The 20,607-nt window shown below is 38.8% G+C and overlaps 1 long non-coding RNA gene across 2 annotated transcripts; it reads right to left on the bottom strand.

Moving 5' to 3' along the window:
* Positions 1-1,273: 1,273 nt before the first annotated feature.
* On the bottom strand, positions 1,274-20,592 carry LOC147913034 (uncharacterized). Of its 2 annotated transcripts, XR_015549243.1 has the most exons (6): positions 19,546-20,592; positions 16,829-17,045; positions 15,392-15,434; positions 11,712-11,855; positions 3,811-3,917; positions 1,274-1,669 (listed from the first exon to the last, which is right to left on the bottom strand). It is a non-coding gene; the product is annotated as an uncharacterized LOC147913034 (long non-coding RNA). The 2 variants fall into 2 exon arrangements; XR_015549242.1 differs by having other exon boundaries at positions 16,829-20,589.
* Between the last annotated feature and the right edge of the window lie 15 nt (positions 20,593-20,607).

Below are 20,607 nucleotides of genomic sequence, written 5' to 3'. Positions count from 1 at the left end.
GGCCTCAAGTTTCTGCCTGTCATCTTCTCCTTTCCTTAGCAACTATAAATGGCATGGCCCCCCTTTGGGCTCTGTTTCTCCTTCCCAACCCAGGTTCAATCCAGCCGTCTGCCTCCTCCAATGCTGTACCAGGGCTGCAAAGCTCTGCTGAAGAAAAGTCACAATGGTGAAGATGATGTTTACTATACAATTTGCCGACTCCTACATCAGCTCATCCCTTAGTGTTTCCTGCAGCTGTGTTTCTCAAATCAGAGCTTTCTGCTTCAAATGTTTATCAGTAAGTTTTAACTGTAGTTTTCTTTTTTTGATATTGTACTATTTTGAATAAATATTTTCAGTCATGCCATTTCTTCCTACTCTACAGATATCGTGATATGTCAACTTTTTTGCATATAGATAAAATTAGATTCACATTATTAATTAAGCTGTTTTCTATTAAAATAATTCATATAAGCTGGCTACTAATTATCACATATAGAAATACGGCAGATAAGCATATCTATCAATGAAGATTCATCCCAAAGTGCTTATGCATTAGCAAAGAGGAAAGGGAAAAATAACAGGTGGTTTAATATGTTTAGAGTTGCTTTAATTATTGGTTAGCTAGGTCTCTTTAAGAAGATTCTGTGGGGGCCGGCCCGGTGGCGTAGTGGTTAAGTGCGCACGCTCCGCTACTGGCGGCCTGGGTTCGGATCCCGGGCGTGCACCAATGCACCACTTCTCCGGCCATGCTGGGGCGGCATCCCACATACAGCAACTAGAAGGATGTGCAACTATGACATACAACTATCTACTGGGGCTTTGGGGAAGGAAAAAAAAAGGAGGAGGATTGGCAATAGATGTTAGCTCAGAGCCAGTCTTCCTCAGCAAAAAGAGGAGGATTAGCACGGATGTTAGCTCAGGGCTGATCTCCCTCACAAAAAAAAAAAAAAAAAGAAGATTCTGTGGAAAAGTTGAGTCATAGTCCCTTCTCTGATGTGCCTCAGTGCCCTAGAATAAACCTCCCTCGTTCTTAGATTAGGGCACCTCTTCACTCAAGGAGCTTAATCAAAATTCAGTCCAACCCTTTCCAAGTCTTCTCTTCTAGCATGACTACAGACCACTCCCTGGGTCAGTATTGATCCCTAGGGTCTATATTAGTGGTCTCAAATTGGCAGCCCATGGGGCAGATTTGCTGGACAGATGTGGCTTATTTGGTCTGCACAGTGTTTTAAGAAAATCTGAATTTGTTCCTAGCATTTTGAAATTATTCCATTTCACACTGAAATGTATATTGTTAGCTTTTATTGAAAAATTAATAGATGTGGCAACATTGGGCCTATAGTCTCACATAGCAACAATCAGCTGGTAGCAGCTGTCAGCTGTTCTCTTTAGAGAGGGCGTGTACCTCTTGCTGCTCAGGAAGACTGTTTGTCAGTTGCCATTTATCACCTCAGTTTCACCTCTTCTGACACTCAGCATCTGTGATGTCCTGCAGGTACTTTAGGCATTTGAGTTTGTAAACTCTTCTGGGTGATGCCTTTCTCCCAGCATCACCCACTGACATTGGAGGCTCTGTGGTGCTCTAGAAAGATCATGGGCTTCAAATCAAATGGACTCAGCTCTGCCAGTATCCTGCTGTGTGTCCTGGGTATGGTTATTTCACCTCCTTGAACTTCTGTTTCTTTATCTGTAAAATGGGGATAAAGTGGTTATGAGGATTAAAGGCAATAATGTACATAACGCATTTCCGATAGAGCCGAGAAGAGGCAGGAAGCACTCAGTGAGTGTGGCCAGCCTTCACTGACAACCTCTGATCTCACCTCTCAGGGAGATGAGAGGGCCACTCCTGTTAGTCTCAGACATTGTCAACTCGTAACTAGTTTGTCTGATACTCTCAGGTGCCTAGACACAAGTAAGAAAATCATAAGAAACTAGATAGGACTTAAGTAAAATTTATTTCCTATAATTGTCAGCTGCCATCATTAAGGAATCATAATGGGTTAAGCTGTTAGCCAATAGCACTATATGCTGGAGGATAATCCTATGGTAAATCAGACTCTTGCAATTAATTATATAAAGAAAACAAAAATGAAAAAGTTTGTGAGTTAGCATGCTTTCCAAAACTGGGAATAAAAAGACAATTCTCCATATGCTCACACTTACCTGCACCTTTTGTAGGGCTCCTGACAAATATCTAATTTGTTTTCTATCTGCTGCTATAACAAATTACCACAAACTTAGACACTTAAAACAACAGAAATATATTATTTTATAGTTCTATAGGTTAGAAGTCAGACATCAGTGTTACTGGGCTAAAATCTATGTGTCAGCTGGGCTGCATTCTTTTTTGGAGGCTCTAGAAGTGAATCCATTTCCTTGCCTTTTCCAGTTTCTAGAGGCCACCCACATTCCTTGGCTCATGGCCCCTTTCTCCACCTTCAAAGGCAGCAGTGTTGCATCTCTCTGACCATTCTTCCGTGGCCACATCTCTTTCTCTGACTCTCTTCTATTGCCTCCCTCTTCCACTCTTAAGGACCCTTGTGATTACACTGGACCTTCCCAGAAAATCCAGGATATTCTTCCTATCTTAAGGTCAACTGATTAATAACCTTAATTCCATTTGCAACCTTAATTCTTTGCCATGAAAAATGTAACATATTTACAGGTTCCAGGGACTAGGATGTGGATGTCTTTGGGGGGCCATCATTCTGCCTGTCATAATGGGTATGTATTTTATATATGTAATATATAGGTAATTTACGTATATTATATATAGATATATATAATTTAAAATTTTACCATGTATTGTGTTCTTACTCTGTGATTATCTCACTTAATTCTCACAACAACCCTATGAAGTAGGAACTACTTTTACAAATGAGAAACCTGAGGCTGGGGAGTTAGGAAATGTGCCTGGGTCCAGAGCAGGTAAATAGCAGAGTGAGATTCAAACCCAGGGCTGTTTTCCTCTAAAGCCATGTCCTTAGTCACTACACTGTACTGAAATTTGTTCAAATTGTATTTTTATTTCTATTTTCTAAGAAAATTATTATTATAGTGAAAATTGGATTTTTCTGTGGGAGGGATAGCCCAAAGAGTATACATCAGTTAAAATTCAAATAAAAATATTGTATCTTCATTGCCTTAATGTGCTACTTATATTTTTCTAAATTGAATTTTATATTATGACAGACTTTTATAACTAATTTTGACTTTTCATACCATGTCCCAAGTTTCTGAACTATTAGTACTGCTTGCTTTTAAAAAGTCCGACAGGTATAAGTTCCTCCAGAGGCTGTGAGCTTTGACTTAGCTTATTTGCACAGTTTAAAAGTAAAGGAGACCCCGGGAAGTCATGTGATCCAGTTTCTTACCTTGAATACCTCAAATCATCACATTTTCTTGCTATTTAGGGAGATGGTATAGGATTCCATTTTAGACATGTAGGGAATTTTAATTTCTATGATCTTAGTTTCCAGAAGTATTTTCCTCTACCTGATTTTCATATGATTCTTCTCCAATGCAAATAAGTAACAATTTAAAAAATTTATCCCAATCATGGGTTGAAATTACAAGGAACAAGATGAAATTTGAAAGAGGTGATTGAAACCAAATAACATGCCTGCAATACTTTCAAACAGTATGGTACTAGACTTGAAAAAACACAACACAGGCAGAAGTGGTAAGATAATTAAAAATGCAGTGTATTGAGCAATACATTTAATAGGAATTTAATGGGCATAAGGAAAAAATTAAGGAGTTTTCCTCATTTTCTCATGTTATATCAAGGATATAAAATCCTCTTGAAAGCATAGTATATCTTTGTACCTTGAACCTTCCGTCTGTCTTAACACAGTGCTTTGCAGAGGAAATGTTTGTTGAATCAGTAATATTTATATTCGCATATGATTGCATTAAAAGCACCTTGTAGATCTCTAGAAGAGAAAATAAGTAAGTCATAAATCGTTTATTTAAACTACATAGTGGGGAGGAAGTCAAGATAGCGGCGTAGGCAGACTCTGAACTCACCTCCTCCCGCGGACACAGCCAATTTACAACTACTCGTGGAAAAATTACCCCTGAGACAGAACTGAAAACTGGATAAGAGGAACTCCTGCAACAACGGACAATCCTAACTGAGGTAGAGGAGGCAGAAACTCCCTTCTGGAGAGGAAAAACGCCGCCTTCACAAGCCGCCAGCTTCACAGCCGCCCGGGAGCCGCCGGGCCCTGAGCCGGAGAGCACCCGCGCTGTGGGCATTTTGTGGACCCAGCACAATCGAGAAGAGCGGCATAATATCTGACTGTGCCTGCTACTAAAACATTGGGGAGCACCCCCAGAAAACCCGGTTCACAAAGAAACTAAAACCGGCTCTTAAACGGCCCACGGGCAAACTCACCAGTTTCAGAAGGCAACCTAAAATCACCAGAGAGAAAGGTGCACAGTGCTTTGGTGAAAAGAGACTCACCTAATAGGCCCTGTGTGCATCTCGGTGAGGGGTGAGACCTCTCCAGGGACTGGGACATTGGCCGCGGCCATTGTTGTGGCCTGGTGTGGGCGTGCTGCCACAGACGCCATTGGAGTTCTCACTGAGGCCTGCTAGCCCAGGTCTGCCACACCCGCTAGAGCACCGATTTAATCCAGCTCAGCCAGGGCAGGCAGCCCACCTTAGAGACTGGCCCCACCCAACAACAAGCCCTCGGGCAACTTGTGGGCCTGCATAGATTGGTGACTGTATTCTCTGCAGCCTGGCAACTGAACCAACTTCAGTGGGGCGGGACGTGCACAAGGAGCAGGTGGAGAGTGTGGGGCTCCCGCTGTGGAGAGACTGGGTCCGCTTCGGGAGGTCGGGGCGCGCACACGGGGCAGGACTGCCTTGACTGTGTGTGTGGACCTATGGGCAGCAGGGCTTGTCAGCTGCAGAAGACTTGTGCTTCTTAAAGACCCACATAGGGGGTTTGCCCCACCTTCCAAAGCCTGAAACAACTGGGTGCTCCTGTGCCTGAGGCCAGCCCCACCCAGCGGCAATCCTCAGAGAGCTGACAATAGACTTAAAGGCTGGAGGCTTATAGCAATTGTAAGGCCCTGAGCCTAACAACCTGCCACCCTGGGGGCCTACTCACTTAAAAGAAATACTGCAACACAAATGTGGTATTAGAACTTGCAGCCAACTGTGCTGGGGCTCCCCACACCTGATAAAGAGACTGAAGGGCCCACAACAACTACAAGCAGCTGAGCATTACAACAGCTGGGCAGGAGCATAACTCGGCCTCCCTGGGTGCCTACAGGGAGAGCAAACAGGCCACAACAGGACACACGTAGCCCACATAGGGGACACCCCTGGAACATTGAGAACTGAGGGAAGAACACTGCAGGCCTCCTAAGCCATCACTTACATAAGGTCACCTATCAAAGAGCAGGAGACGTAGCTGACCTACCTAATACACAGACACAAGCACAGGGAAAAAGGCAAAATGAGGAGGCAAAGGAATACATTCCAAGTAAGGGAACAGGACAAAACCCCAGAAAAGGAACTAAGTGAAACAGAAATGAGCAACCTACCAGACAGAGAGTTCAAACTAAGAGTGTTAAGAATGCTTACTGATCTGGGGAGAAGAATAGATGAACTCAGTGAGAATGTCAACAAAGAAATGGAAGATATAACAAAGAACCAATTAGAAATGAAGAATACAATACTGGAAATGAAAAATTCACTAGAGGGACTCAAAAGCAGAGTAGAGGATACAGAAGAACGGATCTGTGAGCTGGACGAAAGACTAGAAGAAATTACCCAAGCTGAACAGGTAAAAGAGAAAAGAATTAAAAAGAGTGAGGACAGTCTAAGGGACCTCTGGGACAACATCAAGCGCACTAACATCCGTGTTATAGGTGTCCTGGAAGGAGAAGAGCGAGACAAAGGGGCAGAGAATCTATTTCAAGAAATAATAGGTGAAAACTTCCCTAACCTAAGGGAGGAAACAGACATTCGAGTACAGGAAGCACAGAGAGCCCCAAACAAGATAAACCCAAAGAGGCCCATACCAAGACACATCATAATCAAAATGTCCAGAATTAAAGATAAAGAGAGAATCCTAAAAGCCGCAAGAGAAAGTCAAGTTACATACAAAGGAAACCCCATAAGGCTATCAGCTGACTTCTCAGCAGAAACCTTACAGGCTAGAAGAGAATGGCACGATATATTTAAAGTGCTAAAAGGAAAAAACGTACAGCCAAGAATACTCTACCCAGCAACGTTATCATTCAAAATGGAAGGAGAGATCAAAAATTTCCCAGACAAGCAAAAATTAAAGGAGTTTGTCACCAAGAAACCAGTGCTACAAGAAATGTTAAAGGGACTGATTTAAGGGGAAAAGAGAAGACCACAAATAGGAAAAATTATCTATTTCCATGATAAGAGGGTAAAAAGAGGTTAGATATGATATCAAAAACATAAAAGGAGGGAGGAGGGGAGTTAAAGAGTAGAGCTTTCAGACAGAGGTCAAACTAAAGAGACCATCAATTCTGTATAGAAGAAGACAGGAACACAGAAGGACTACTAAAACACTGAGAAGAAAAAAGTTAAAAAATGGCAGTAAGTACATACTTATCAATAGCTACTTTAAACGTCAATGGACTAAATGCTCCAATTAAAAGGCATAGGGTGGCTGACTGGATAAAAAAACAAGACCCATATATATGCTGCATACAAGAGACACACTTCAGACCTAAAGACATTCACAAACTGAAAGTGAAGGGATGGAAAAAGATACTCCATGCAAATAGCAATAAAAAGAAAGCTGGGGTAGCAGTACTCATATCAGACAAAATAGACTTGAAAACAAAAACTGTAAAAAGAGACAAAGAAGGGCATTACATAATGATCAAGGGAACAATCCAACAAGAGGATATAACACTTGTAAATATCTACGCACCCAATGTAGGGGCACCTAAATATAAAAAGCAATTATTAACAGACATAAAAACAGAAATAGACAGTAACACAATAATAGTAGGGGACTTTAACACTCCACTAACACCAATGGATAGATCATCCAAACAGAAGATCAATAAGGAAACATTGGCCTTAAATGATACACTAGAACAGAAGGACCTAGTAGACATATACAGAGCATTCCATCCAAAAACCGAAGAATACACATTCTTTTCAAATGCACATGGAACATTCTCCAGGATTGATCACATATTAGGCCACAAAACAAGTCTCCATAAATTTAAAAGATTTTATTTATTCATTTTTTTTCCCCCCAAAGCCGCAGTAGACAGTTGTATGTCATAGGTTCACATCCTTCTAGTTGCTGTATGTGGGACTCGGCCTTGCGTTGGACGGAGAAGTGGTGCCTCGGGGCGCGCCCGGGATCCGAACCCGGGCCGCCAGCATCAGAGCACGCGCACTTAACCGCTAAGCCACAGAGCTGGCCCTCCATAAATTTAAGATTGAAATAATACCAAGCATCTTTTCTGACCACAACGGTATGAAACTAGAAATCAACTATAGGAAGAAAATCAGAAAAGCCACAAATACGGGGAGATTAAACAAAATGCTACTGAACAACGACTGGGTCAAAGAAAAAATCAAAAAATACCTGGAGACAAATGAAAATGAAAATATGACATACTAGAATTTATGGGATACAGCAAAAGCAGTTCTGAGAGGGAAGTTTATAGCAATACAGGCCTATCTCAACAAACAAGAAAAATCTCAAATAAACAATCTAACAATGCACCTAAAGGAACTGGAAAAAGAAGAACAAACAAAGCCCAAAATCAGTAGAAGAAGGGAAATAATAAAAATCAGAGCAGAAATAAATGAAATAGAGACCAAAAAAATAATAGAAAAAATTAATAAAACCAAGAGCTGGTTCTTTGAAAAGATAAACAAAATTGACAAACCTTTAGCTAGACTCACCAAGAAAAAAAGAGAGAAGGCACAAATAAGTAAAATCAGAACTGAAAGAGGAGAAATTACAACAGACACCTCAGAAATACAAAAGATTATAAGAGAATACTATGAAAAGCTATATGCCAACCAATTCGACAATCTGGAAGAAATGGATAAATTCTTAGAATCATACAACCTTCCAAAACTGGATCAAGAAGAAGTAGAGAATTTGAATAGACCAATCACCAGTAAGGAGATCGAAACAGTAATCAAAAACCTCCCCAAAAATAAAAGTCCAGGACCAGATGGCTTCACTCGTGAATTCTACCAAACATTCAAAGAAGACTTAATACATATCCTTCTCAAACTCTTCCAAAACATTGAGGAGGGGGGGAAGCTCCCTAACTCATTCTACGAAGCTGACATTACCCTGATACCAAAACCAGACAAGGACAACACGAAAAAAGAAAATTACAGGCCAATATCACTGATGAACATTGATGCAAAAATCCTCAACAAAATACTAGCAAATCGCATACAACAATACGTTAAAAAGATTATACACCATGATCAAGTGGGATTTATTCCAGATATGCAGGGATGGTTTAACATTCGCAAATCAATCAACTTGATACACCACATTAATAAAATGAAGAATAAAAATCACATGATCATCTCAATAGATGCAGAGAAAGCATTTGACAAGATACAGCATCATTTATGATAAAAACTCTAAATAAAATGGGTATAGAAGGAAAGTACCTCAACATAATAAAGACCATATATGAGAAACCCACAGCTAATATCATCCTCAATGGTGAAAAACTAAAAGCTATCCCTCTAAGAACAGGAACCAGACAAGGATGCCCACTGTCACCACTCCTATTTAACATAGTACCGGAATTCCTAGCCAGAGCAATCAGGCAAGTGAAAGAAATAAAAGGGATCCAAATTGGAAAGAAAGAAGTGAAACTGTCACTATTTGCAGATGACATGATTTTATATAAAGAAAACCCTAAAGAATCCACCAGAAAACTTTTAGAAGTAATAAACGAATATGGTAAAGTTGCAGGATACAAAATCAACATACAAAAATCAGTTGCATTTCTATACACTAACAACGAAGTAGCAGAAAGAGAAATTAAGAATACCATCCCATTTACAATTGCAACAAAAAGAATAAAATACCTAGGAATAAACTTAACCAAAGAGGTGAAAGAGCTGTACACAGAAAACTATAAAACATTGCTGAAAGAAATTGAAGAAGACACAAAGAAATGGAAAGATATTCCACGCTCTTGGATTGGAAGAATTAACATAGTTAAGATGTCCATACTTCCTAAAGCCATCTATAGATTCAATGCAATCCCTATCAAAGTTCCAACAACATTTTTCACAGAAATAGAACAAAGAATCCTAAAATTTATATGGAACAACAAAAAACCCCGAATAGGTAAAGGAATCCTGAGAAAAAAGAACAAAGCTGGAGGTATCACACTCCCTGATTTCAAAATATATTACAAAGCTATAGTAACCAAAACAGCATGGTACTGGCACAAAAACAGACACACAGATCAATGGAATAGAATCGAAAGCCCAGAAATAAACCCACACATCTATGGACAGCTAATCTTTGACAAAGGAGCCAAGAACATACAATGGAGAAAAGAAAGTCTCTTCAACAAATGGTGTTGGGAAAACTGGATAGCCATATGCAAAAAAATGAAAGTAGACCCTTACCTTATACCATACACAAAAATTAACTCCAAATGGATTAAAGACTTGAATATACGACCTGAAACTATGAAACTTCTAGAAGAAAACATAGGCAGGACGCTCTTCGACATCGGTCTTAGCAACATATTTTCAAGCACCATGTCTGACCGGGCAAGAGAAACAATAGAAAAAATAAACAAATGAGACTACATCAAACTAAAAAGCTTCTGCACAGCAAAGGAAACCATCAACAAAACGAAAAGACAACCTAACAATTGGGAGAAGATATTTGCAAACCATACATCTGATAAGGGCTTAATCTCCAAAATATATAAAGAACTCATGCATCTCAACAACAAAAAAACTAACAACCCAATTAAAAAATGGGCAAAAGACCTGAACAGACATTTCTCCAAAGAAGATATACAGATGGCCAACAGACACATGAAAAGATGTTCAAAATCATTAACTATCAGGGAAATGCAAATTAAAACTACAATGAGATATCACCTCACGCCCGTCAGAATGGCTATAATTAACAAGACAGGAAACAGCAAGTGTTGGAGAGGATGTGGAGAGAAGGGAACTCTCATACACTGCTGGTGGGAGCGCAAACTGGTGCAGCCACTATGGAAAACAGTATGGAGATTCCTCAAAAAATCAAGGATAGAACTACCATATGATCCAGCTATTCCACTGCTGGGTATTTATTCAAAGAACTTGAAAACACCAATGCGTAAAGATACATGCACCCCTGTGTTCATTGCAGCGTTATTCACAATAGCCAAGACTTGGAAGCAACCTAACTGCCCATCAAGGGACGAATGGATAAAGAAGATGTGGTATATATACACAATGGAATACTACTCAGCCATAAGAAACGATGAAATCCAGCCATTTGTGACAACATGGATGGACATTGACGGCATTATGCAAAGTGAAATAAATCAGAGGGAGAAGGTCAAATACTGTATGATTTCCTTCATTAAGTAGTAGATAATAACAACAATAAACAAACACATAGAGACAGAGATTGAATTAGTGGTTACCAGAGGGGAAGGGGGGATGGAGGAGGGTGAAAGGGATAATTCGGCACATGTGTGTGGTGACGGGTTGTAATTAGTATTTGGGTGGTGAACATACTGTAATCTATGCAGAAATAGAAGTATAATGATGTACACCTGAAATTTATACAATGTTATAAATCAATGTTACTGCAATAAACAAAAAATTAAAAAAGAAAAGAAAAGAAAAGCCTTAGAGAAAGCTAATGGTCAGAAGGAGCGTTAAAATTACATTTCAAAGACAAAGAATTTACTATATGCTTACAGATTTGATGCAATAATCCTCAGTTTTACCAAGTAGAAGTTAAATGATGTCTAAGATACTCTGCTAAATTAGGCAGGGAAATGGATATAGTACACCTCAGAGAACAATTTATTTATTTTTTTTTTTTTTTTTTTTTTTTTTTTTTTAAAGATTTTATTTATTTTATTTTTCCCCCCAAAGCCCCAGCAGATAGTTGTATGTCATAGCTGCACATCCTTCTAGTTGCGGCATGTGGGACTCGGCCTCAGGATGGACGGAGAAGTGGTGCCTCGATGCGCACCCGGGATCCGAACCCGGGCCGCCAGCATTGCAGCGCGCGCACTTAACCACCAAGCCACAGGGCCGGCCCATCAGAGAACAATTTAAATGTTCAGAGTAGAAGGGCTAAAATCTAAATGAAGATCTGTCATGACATATTTGTGTGATTCCAGATAAAAGAAGTTTTACTATAATGACTATAGAAGAAGAGAGTAAATACAGGGGAAAAAACATCCTGAGAAGTAGATATGCAAAGTAACAAATTAATCTCTAGAAAAGTGCTTCTGCCATAATTTTTGAAACCTGGCCTTAAAATAGATAAAATTCTTCACTTTCAAGAGAGAGCTATGGAAAAATTCGACAGGATTTCTGTGATTCTGTCCTAATAGAGTATGTATTTGTACAAATGTTATAGTAACATGAATCTCACAGCAAAAGAGGGTATTTAAATTGCCACCTGAGGATTTCTTTAGTTTCACTCTCATGAAATGCTTTTTTGCTAAGGTTTTTTTTTTTTCTTTCTGACCTTTGTCTTTCCTTTGGGTACATAATAAATTCCAGAAGCCCATAAAAGAAAGTAGCGCCTTTTCCAGGATTTCTTGCCATCTTCTTTCAAATAAAGAGCTCCTTCAAGTTCTGGTACAATGATGGATGTTCCACAGAAACTTTCCTGAAATTGAGATTCTGATTATTTAAAACACGAGGGCTTAAACACACATTTTGTTCACATTTAAACAAACTGTGGCAAACTAGCCTTTAAGCTAAAAGTCATTTTGTCTACAACTCTGATTGAATGCATATATTTACACTGCATACCATTTGCCAAAAAAGAGGAAGAATACCAGGGTGGTTGAGGTCTCAGCTTTTGAGTTAGACTTCAAGGCTTCTTCACCTCAGAAGGCTTAGCTCTGTGACCATGGGCAAGTCACTAAACTTCAGTTCCTTTACTTGCAAGCTTGGAGTAATAATAGCCTCAGCTTCATAAAGAAGGTTGTGAGTACAATCTTGGTATATTGTAAAAGTAAGTGCGAAATAAAGTCTATTTCTATTATTATAAGTTGGTAAATAGAAAAATGATTCCTTTTCCTATAAGTAAAAAAATTACTCTTCTACTGCTAGTAAATAGAAAAATTATAATATAAAATTCTATACATAAAACATGTACGTTAATATTTTATTCTTGGGATAATTTTTTTTTAATTGAGATACAATTGACATGTAACACTGTATTTGTTTTAGTTGTACAATCTAATGATTCAATATATGTGTATATTGCAAAATTTACCACAATAAGTTTACTTAACATCTATTAAAAAAAAATAAATAAACTACATAAAAATGAAGTGAGTGTTCAAATGACCGGTTTCAAATTCAAATCTCAATCCACAGTGGATCATTATCTATGTAAAGGCCTGGGAGTGGAGTAGGGGAAGGAGCTGAGAAGCAGGTGAGACTGTGGAGTTTAGTTTTGGGAATAGTTCCTTATTATATGTTTCATAAACTACTGATGCTAGGTGGGGATATTTTTAATTTCTACCTCCCTGAGCCTCGTCAGATACCTGTCACACACTAGGTAGTCAACAAATAGTTACTGAATGAAGAAGGAAAAGAACAAAAGGCATTAAATTCTTAGATAACACCAAAACAAGGAAGAGAGATAGTGGACGATAACTGACATCTTGCTTTCTGAGTATGCACCCCATTCTTAAAAATGTTTCAGCAGGGCCGGCTCCGTGGCTTAGCGGTTAAGTGCGCGCCCTCTGATGCTGGCGGCCCGGGTTTGGATCCCGGGCGCGCCCCGAGGCACCACTTCTCCGTCCAGCGCGAGGCCGAGTCCCACGTACAGCAACTAGAAGGATGTGAACCTATGACATACAACTATCTGCTGGGGCTTTGGGGGGAAAAAATGAATAAATAAAATCTTTAAAAAAAAAAAAAAAAAAAATGTTTCAGCAGCACACCCACGTATAAATTACGTATTTGTGACCTCCTATACTAATATATTGTACACATTGTAAGATATAAACCCCCAATTTAAAAAGATGAAGTAATCAATATATTTAAAATAATTTAATGGTATTTTATTAATAAAGTAAGAGCCTTTTTGCTTCACTTGATGCTTTATTACTCAGTACTTTATTACTTTTTTAAAATCTTGGTTTAACACTTTGTGATATAGTGATTCGAAGATCTGGTTATAAGTTTACGTTTATTTTAATAGTACATTTTAATAGCTATCATAGCTAAAAAAGATATTTCAAAAAGATATTTAGATTTAAATGGAAGAAATGCATGGTTGTTGGCTATACCTATTAAAGTACTCATTTTCTTTTTCAATCTCATCAACCAGTTCTGCAAAGGTTTTTGTTGAAGTTTAACTAGTAAATTTCTATTTTCTCTGCTATCAATCAGCAATTCTTTTTTTTTTTTTTTTTAAAGATTTTATTTATTTTATTTTTTCCCCCCAAAGCCACAGTGGATAGTTGTATGTCGTAGCTGCACATCCTTCTAGTTGCTGTATGCGGGACTCGGCCTCAGGATGAACGGAGAAGTGGTGCCTCGATGCGCACCCGGGATCCGAACCCAGGCCACCAGCATCGCAGCGCACGCACTTAACCACCAAGCCACAGGGCCAGCCCACAATCAGCAATTCTTGCAAACTAATTTAAAAGCATTGCACTTTACCTTTGCGACAGATAAATTTAAGACCCACTGAAATTCATTATTTGAAAAATATTTAAATAAATAGAAAATTATGTTTCCAAAATTTTTAGGTGTGCATATACTAGAGTTTTAATAGGACACATACACACTGTTCTTTTTGCAATAAAATTACATACTAATGGAAACATTTCCAAATATCATTTTCAAAACATTCTCTCCAAAGTATTTCTTTCAAAACACATGTACACTCTTTAAAGTGGAGGGTGAATGGAGTTATTCTCTCACTCATTGCCAAAACTTTACTTGTAAGGGAAAGTACTACTCACAGAAGACGTAGGGAAATGTGGATCCCTTGTATTTTTGTCAGAGGAAAATGCATTGATATTCAACTATTCTTTTAAGAAACAGTAACAACTAGTGCTTGTGTAGAGCTTATTTTGGTGGTAAGATTTATATATATTAATTCACATCACCCTCAGCACAACCCAGCACAGTAGATACTTATAATGATCTCCATTTTACAGATGAAGAAATTGAACCCCAGAGACGTTAAGTAACTTGCCCAGGGTTACATGGCTGGTGATGACAGAACTATGGTCAGAACCAGGCAGTGTGTTATCCAGGAGCTATGCTTTTAATCCCAAGTATCTTGAATACTTTGATGGAAGATAAAGAGTTTCCACAATTAGTCCCTATCTCAGTACAAAGTATTATATAGATTTTATTGAAAGGATTTGTTTTTACAAAATTAACCTCAATCATCTCCCATACTATACAAAACTGCAATACACTGGTGGTGGATGAATGAGAGTTTCCCTTCAGGTGGAAGCCTACCCTTCTCAGGACACCTCACAGAGCATCCGTATGACTGACTGACAAAGGACTGTGTGAGCATGCCGGTGTCAATATGTATGTTAAATAATTAAGCTTAGGGCCGGCTCCGTGGCTTAGCGGTTAAGTGCGCGCGCTCTGATGCTGGCGGCCCGGGTTCGGATCCCGGGAGCGCCCCGAGGCACCCCTTCTCCATCCAACGTGAGGCCGAGTCCCATGTACAGCAACTAGAAGGATGTGAACCTATGACATACAACTATCTACTGGGGCTTTGGGGGGAAAAAACTGAATAAATAAAATCTTTAAAAAAAAAAAAAATAATTAAGCTTAATTTCTTTCTTTTTAGATAAAACAAATAGCCATTGGGCTATTTTCTTTCTGAACTGTAGTAGATTGTCTTGAACACCCCTAGGATGTGCATCCTCCACTTTGGATGTCTTTTGTCTTAACAGATATGATGAAAATCAAAATTACCCAGGAAAAATATAATTTTAGTAAAATAAGTGCAGAGGAATTCAATAGGATAATCAAAACAACCTCCTAAATATAATTTGAGAAATATAAGTAAGCTAAACAAGTATTTAAAGTTCAGATTTTAAAATATGATAATGATGAAATGTAATTTTAAATGCAAGAATAATTCTAGGTTGCATTATAGGTGTGTGAATTGAAGAGATGAGAGACAATGCTCTCACTATGCTAAGGACTTACCCGATCCTTTATAGAGTTCCATGTCTCATACTGGGCATCTCATCTAAAGAATGTGGAGAATTTGGAAAGAATTTGTATGAGAGTCATACAACATTAAAAAAAAAAGTGTGATAAAAAGTTAAAAGAATTGGGATTGTTTATTCTAGAAAATCTAGGGAATTTATGGGTCTTCCAGTATATGCAGAGTTATAATCCCTTAAAGTCTATTTAAGTCTTTGACACATCTGGTTGAGCCAGACACAGATTCCTTAGAGAATTAGTGGAGGAAATAACAGCAACGCACCTCTTTAAGCACAGGCTTTTAAGCCTTTGCTTTTGAAATGGGTTCAATCATTAATTGCACATAATTGACAGTAAATAAGTGAGTCACCAAATGAATAGTGTTTAAGAAAAGCTGTTATTCCCTCCTGATAAGCAACTAAAATAATTATTATCTTCAAAGTCTGCTTAGTAGGTTTGAGCTCAAAGGCCTAATAAGATTCTCTGAGGAACATGATAACTGCTGACACAACTTATGTAAATAAGTTATTGTCAACTATTAACAGACATAGTTTATGTATGCAACAGACTATCCAAACGAGGGACAGAAAAAAGAAAGAGAAAATGAGAGAGAAAAAAAGGAGCAATTTATATATTGTTCTTGATACCCATAAGAACTAGACTGGAAGACAATGTGATTTCCCTAATAGGGAAGGATAATAGCTTTAGTTTACGTAATTAATGGTTTTAGCAAGATTTAAAGTAATTTCTAGCTACTTTTTATCAAAAAGCTCATGCTAGCAGCTTAAGGGTTCTGATCTCCTAACACTTCCGTTTGGTTTTTCTCATGAGTCTAATATAGAAAGTGAGAAAGTCCTGTGATCTGAAAAGCCTTGCGTTTGACCCTAATGTAGTCTTGCTCTAAAATAGTTTTCTCTTTATTACAAGACACACTGAACTTTAGGCATTTCAGCTTGAGTTTGAACATGGCCAATCTGGCACAAGAAAGATGTTGAGCTTGAACCACTCCCACCCCCAACACACAATATGACCCCTCTCTGAACCACTTTCCAGATCTAAGAAACAGGTTCATTCGGCTTTGTGCTAAGGCAGTATAAACCGGTCTCAATTTCAGTTCCTGTGAGACTCTGAGTTTTTCTAACCATATCTTGGGTTGCTTTGTGTTTTATTAAATTATTTTGCTCAGAAAATTCAATAAATTGGTCACTTTAATTCCCATATTCTTACCTATTTTTTTTTTTTGGTGAGGAAGATTGTCCCTGAACTAACATCTATGGCCAATCTTCCTCTATTTTTGTATGTGGGTTCCGCCACAGCATGGCTGGATAAGCAGTGCACAGGTCCATGCCCAGGATCCAGGCCTCAAACCCCAGGCTGCTGAAGCAGAACTCGGGAACCCAATTACTACACCACGAGGCCCAACCCCCATATTCTTACCTGTTTTTATAGCAGGCTTTTCTTGTTAATTATTTTCTGGACCAGTTCATGGCTAGGATTACGTCTTAAACTACTTTCCCATAAAAATGGTTTTCTTTTTTTCGAAGTTGTGGGATGCTGCAGTTGGTGTATCAACATAGCTGGAAACTATAGCAACAATTCATGATGTCTGACCCACTTAAGTAGATAAATCCGTAGTAGAATGAAGGAAAATGTGCTATAAAAGCAATGCAAATAATATGAATCAAAAAAACATCTTTGCTTTTGTAATCAAGTAGTTGGTAGCATTATTCTTACCTCTCTAGTACTGGCGATTTATCTGCTAACAAACAAATATTCTAATGAATACTGGCCCTCACTTCCATTACCAGCTGACTTATGAATAGAAGTTATTCAAGTCCTGTGATTGCCATTTTTCAATTTTTCTCCCTAAGAGAAGTTATATTTCTTGTATTGTCATGCTCCTCAACTCTTCCAAAGTTACAATAAAAGAACTACAAATAACAGAGTACCCGATTATTATATAACAAGTCATAATGATTCCATATCAGGCACTATTTTAGAGAAGAGGTTTTCCATTTTGAAAAATAGAGGATGAAAACCAAGCACTTATCTCATTGGAATATATTATCTAGAAAAAAATTACCTGGTTATGTCTTTTTTTTTTTTTAATATTTGGATCAACAGTTTATAGTATTGCCAATCCAATTTCCTAAAATTCTGAACATAACGATACCTTAGTATTTCTCTTATGATTTTTTTCTTGTTACTTTTAGGACTTCTACAAAAAAACCAAAACTCTAAAATTTGACCATTCCTTATGCTAGTACAAATGAAATATAAAATATTGGCATTTTTTTTTTCTGAGAAAGATTCACCCTGAGCTAACATCCGTTGCCAATCTTCCTCTTTTTTTTTTGCTTGAGGAAGATTAGCCCTCAGCTCACATCTGTGCCAGTCTTCCTCTATTTTGTATGTGGGTCACCGCCACAGCATGGCTGACCAGTGGTGTAGGTTTGTGCCCAGGATTCGAACCTGAGAACCCAGGCTGCCAAAGCAGAGTGCACTGAATTTAACCACTAGGCCACAAGGCCGGCCCCTAAAACACTGGCATTTTTATATCTGTTATAGCTAATAATGATGATGACAATAGCAGTCAATTGCTATTATGTTCCAGCATTCTACTAAGTTCACTTGAGCCTCAATTTCATGAGATAAGCACCATTATTATCTCTCTTTTACTGAGGAGGAAAAAGTACTATTATCATCTTCATGTTATTGATGCATCCAGTGCTCAAGAGGTGAAATAATGTGTCGAAAGTAGAAAGTGGCAGAGCCAGAATTTAAACATGGGTCTTGGGCCGGCCCTGTGGCTTGGTGGTTAAGTGCGCGCGCTGCGATGCTGGCGGCCCGGGTTCGGATCCCGGTGCGCATCGAGGCACCACTTCTCCGTCCATCCTGAGGCCGAGTCCCACATACAGCAACTAGAAGGATGTGCAGCTATGACATACACCTATCTACTGGGGCTTTGGAGGGAAAAAATAAAATAAATAAAATCTTAAAAAAAAATAAAATAAAATAAACATGGGTCTGACCAATTCCAAAGCTTGTGCTCATAATCTCTACATTATAGATAAAACAGATGAACAAAATACTTGCCCTATTTGCATGAGCAGAATCATATTTCCAAACAAAATATTAGAACCCATAGTCTAACAAAAAACTTTCTCTATTTGAAAAATTTATTTACATGAAACTTTTTATAAAGGCATAAACATCAGCTAGACATTTAGATGGCCATTCAATGACTTTTCTTATACAGTATAAACTTAAAAGAAATTGGAAACGTAATGGAAAATGGGGATATGATCTGTATCTATAGGTGATATGATTAATCAAAGTGATCGGCCTTAGAGTATGCCCTTAAAATTAAATGAAAAAGTCCTTTAATAGTTTGTGAATATATTTACGTCCTCTAGTTTTCTAAGAAATCCAGCAATTAAGTTGCAGCCCTCAGATTATAAAGGCAAAATACCCAACCTCTTATCAGTTGAATGTGGCTCACCCACCTTCTTATCTTAAAATATCTGTGGGAGGTGGTCTGTGTGTGTGTGTGTGTTCTTCACAGCAGGAGGACAGATTTATCCTGGAAATGTAATGGATCCCAGATGTTTGTTTTTTTAAAGGAAAAAAAGTTGAAATATGGTGATAGCCAGGTATTTGTCTCTAAAATGAGAATGTCATTCCACTTGGAGTTTATTGACACAAAACCTCCTTTTGTCTGAAAAATTTTTCAGCACTGTGAATATGGCTTTAATTAAGAGATACACTGATCATTTGTTGATTTTGTTACAAGGGAGGAACTTCTTTGTGCCTTATTGTGTGGATTGCTTTGTGTGTGGATCACAGTGAAAAGTATAAAGGACCATTGGCAATGTGTTGATTTGTATTTACTGTATTTTATATCCATTTCCATATACCACTGAGAACCATTGTTTAGAAAGTTCTGTAGGATTATTATGTTTTGAAGTAAAAAAGTATTGGATTCGCAATCCATTTTCTTTCAGAAGGAGAAGGCCATACTGTGGTAATTGACATTAAAAATGAATATTCCTACCTTTACCTGTGGGCTAAATCTTTGAGTATCATTTTAAAATATAAGGAAATAGTCTCTGAATTTAGGGAAGCCACATATAAATCCCAGTTTCTCTCATTACCTTTGGAAGTTTATTTGTTCATAGATTTGTGGCAAATTCTCTGGAATCATATGGTCTGCAGTATAGATCATTGCCTCAAAATCTGAAGCGTGTTATGTACATAGGAATCTTCAAATAGTTGTTTGAGTCTATCTTCAAGTGATATCTGATAAAACTTAAATTACAGCAGTGTTGTGGGACCAAAAAAAAAAACCCACTCTACTTCAAAATCTTGACCACTTTACTCCACACCCATTGAATCATGTAATTCACCTTCTGTACCTCTCTTTATCCTATCTGGAAAAAAAGAGATAAATATGGGTCTAAAATGCAACTTCTATAATTAAAGAATAAGAAAGAGTAATAAGAAGCTGTAAAGTGTGCCCTCAGCTAACCTGGAGATTAACGGTAATGCAAAGAATCAATCAATAAGATATATATACAGTTAGTAAATCTAAAAAGATGCGTGGAAAGGAAATTTCTGCCAGGATCTGCCAATTTGTGAAAGCTCTCTCCTATCTATAAACACAAAGGCCCAAACTCTGCTGATGAGAAAAGTAGAAAACTGTTCAAATAATGCTAAATGAAGCATAGTTGTTCCCCTAAATTATTTGGATACTTATTTCACTTATCTGAGTTTCCAGTTTACACCAAGCCACACGCCCACCAGGCCAGTCATTCCTGGGGTGGCTCTTATCCCTCTGGCGGTCCAGCGGTCCTGCTCCCTGCACACTGCAGGGTCATCTTCACCGGCCCGGCCCGGGCGCGTTGGCCCACGCGGCTCTTGGGCCCCGGGGCAGAGGTCACTATCACCGAGCAGCGGGAAACACCGAGGAGTCTGAGCCTCTAGACAGGAGCCACCGGTGGCCCCTAAACTTCGCGCGCACGGCGAGGCGGGGGCCAGACCGGCTTCCGCGGGGGTCGTCCGGCAAGAGAGAGGCGAGCTGGTGTCCGCGGCGCGGGCGCGGCGGGCCAGAGCAGGGGCCGCCCAGCCTGCCCTCCTGCCCGGCGCGGGCGCCTTCCCTGCGCGCCGCCCGCAGCCCGGCTCTCCCCGGCGGCCCCGCGCGCTCTGCGGGAGGAGCC

This window comes from Ceratotherium simum, chromosome 31 (assembly GCF_057802395.1).
Source record: "Ceratotherium simum simum isolate JZ-2026a chromosome 31, ASM5780239v1, whole genome shotgun sequence".
Lineage (NCBI taxonomy): Eukaryota > Metazoa > Chordata > Mammalia > Perissodactyla > Rhinocerotidae > Ceratotherium > Ceratotherium simum.
Note: the sequence above shows the minus strand (reverse complement) of the source record. Positions and strands in the feature narration are given on the sequence as shown.